We start from the raw sequence: 2,650 nt of genomic DNA, 5'->3' as shown, positions 1-2,650 counted from the left end.
CAGTTTTTCAACTTTCCTCCGTAAGGAGCAATTCCATAATACTTATTATTTCTCTTTAGTCTCAGTAAGACTCGGGGAAGAAAAACAAATCTACTTCTCTGGGAATTTCTAGAAAGTATGGCTATAAACTTTGAGATCACAAAATGCAAAGGTCGCCATAGAGATAGGAAATATAAACCAAGGATTAATTAAAAACCTGCTCCATGATTTAACCTAGTCCACTTCTGAGCACATGCGAAATGCCTACACAGCACCTGGCACACAGCAGGGAAGCAATAAATAGGTAGAACTCGTAGTAAGGGTAGTATTAATAATAATACAAGGAGTATCATTGTGATTATTACTCAGATTCTATTAATAGATGTAAAATCTGGTAATAAAATCTGATTCCTTGCTTTGCTCACATGGATATTACCGAGGTAAGAATGTGCTTTTGTGATAAATATTCTATGAAAAGCATAACTCATTTTATTGGCGCCACACTATGACACACAACTATGATATCCCATCCATCCCACGAGTAGCCTTTCCACTGACTTGAATGAGCAGTCAAATTCTCGCCTTTCCTTCCAACAGTTTAATATAAGTTTTTTGTTTGTGTTGAAATATCTTTTAAATTCATTTTTCATTCTCTCTTGGTATCAAAATTAGGAGACAAGAGGCAAGGTTATTACCTCTTTGTTTTTAGTTCCACGGTAATTTTGCAGGCTTTTACAGAACTACTTGAGTTTTTGTGTGTGTGGTTGTTGTGTGTTTGTTTTAATTCACATTTTTAGGAACATAAAAAATCTGGTAATGGCAACTTTGTCTATCTGATGATTTCCAATAACTGAGAATGGGGGGGTGGGTGGAGAGCAAAAGGCAGAACTTATTAAGTTGGTGCTATGGTGCACAAGCTTAAAACTTTCTCCCACCTGAGTCTTTGCCACCTGAGACTGGATAGGAGCAGCCAGAGGTAACCTCCTTAATTCATGAGGCTGAGAAGACAGACACCAGAGCAGCGACCTTGTGCTAGAGAGGGGGATTCCTGGGAGGCTGACTTTTGCATTCCTTCTTGTGACACCCTTCCCACAACCCAAATCCTTTCTGGTACCTATACCAACTTCCAAAGTCATGGCTTCTTTTACAGACTAAAACCCAGGGCAGTCTACAACCTCTGCAAGTGAGCAGGACAAAATGCTGCCTGCATCGCCGTATCTGATTCACGGCTCTGCTCATGATTACCCGACAAACCACGTAACCTCAGCACGTGCCAGTTTCTTTTGTAAGCCAGAAACACAAGAATGTGCAAATCTGCCTCATGGGATTATTTTGAGTCGTAATTATATATGTACATGTGTAGTTAGATATTAAAGCATTTAGCTTTATAAGGTGCTCTAGCAGTCTTTAAAGTCAGAATAATTGCATAAGCCCGCAGCTGCTCTCTCACAAGGCTGCTAGTATTAAACAGCACAACTTGGAGCTGGCCTCCCCAGGTGTCTATCCTTGGCCTCTGCCACTGACTTCCTATGTAACTTCCACTTTGGATTCTCTCTGCCTCCACTTTCATCCTTAAAACAACCTGAAGCCTTGTAGGGCATAGAGGGGAAAAGGGAAAAGAAAAAAGTCAAGGGATTTAATAAGTGTAATTGAAAAAAACAAATGACAGACAGGATCCAACTCTCAAATACACACTCTTTACTCCTATTCATATAAATGCAAATCCAGCCCAAGAGTCAAGTTGCATGGAATTCTCTGATTTAAGAAATTTGCCTAGTAATAAGCACAGACATTTTTTCTGGTTTTAGTCAACCAAGTGAAGAACAGGTTTTAGGGAATGCTTATAACTTTGCCTTGAATTATCTGTATGTGGCTTCTATAATCTAAATTGTTGGGGTTATCTACGGATAACGGCAGGCAGAGTTTAGCCATAAACTTCCAAGTAGCGGTGACTTCCCGAGCCCTCTTCTAACAAATATTTCTAAACTGTTTTCCTTGACTCATTGCCAGTAAAATGGATGGAAACGCTTTCAATTCTCTCTTTTTCTTTCTTGGTCATAGCTTCAGAACCCTAGCGCTGCTTGATTCCCTTCAGTTGCAGATATTGGTGGCTGGAACCAAGGGCCAGGCCCCAGAAAAGTTTCACAGAAGGGACAGACATAGGGCCAAATTGGACCCTCCGATCCACACCGTGTTATCTCTGAGATGTGTGGTAAGTGTCTGAGGTACTGATAATGCTGCAGCCAAGGTGGTAAAATAGAGCCAACGCATCACTCATGATATCCAGAAGCCATGTCATGCCCTAACGCCAACTGTGCTGCAATGCATGTTGCTCAGGCCATCTCTGGGCCTGGGAGCTATGCATTTTAATTGCACACACTGCAATTAAAATTTAGGATTTAAAGGAATTATTGTATTCTTTGTGTTTCCAGTTTATTGTATCTCTGTGTCTCTGACAAAAACATTTGCCAGCTGAAGTTGTAATATGGGTAGAGTCTTAGGGACTGTTTTCGAGCACCTTTCACCCGAACAGAAAGAAATACATCACCACCAGTGAGAAAGTGTTGGTGGGAAGCACGGTCAATGTACCACTTAGAATTGCTGCACAACTCCAGGGGGCGCCATGTACTCATCACATGGGGAATGATGCCCCCTGGAGTTGTGCAGAGAA

General features: G+C 41.2%; 1 protein-coding gene across 1 annotated transcript in view; it reads left to right on the top strand.

Annotated features, from left to right (window-relative positions):
- Positions 1–2,650, top strand: part of VWC2L (von Willebrand factor C domain containing protein 2-like) — a 259,061-nt gene that overhangs the window by 202,962 nt on the left and 53,449 nt on the right. The window lies entirely within an intron of this gene.

Source organism: Propithecus coquereli, unplaced genomic scaffold (genome assembly GCF_000956105.1).
Source record: "Propithecus coquereli isolate 6110/MARCELLA unplaced genomic scaffold, Pcoq_1.0 Scaffold357, whole genome shotgun sequence".
Lineage (NCBI taxonomy): Eukaryota > Metazoa > Chordata > Mammalia > Primates > Indriidae > Propithecus > Propithecus coquereli.
Note: the sequence above shows the minus strand (reverse complement) of the source record. Positions and strands in the feature narration are given on the sequence as shown.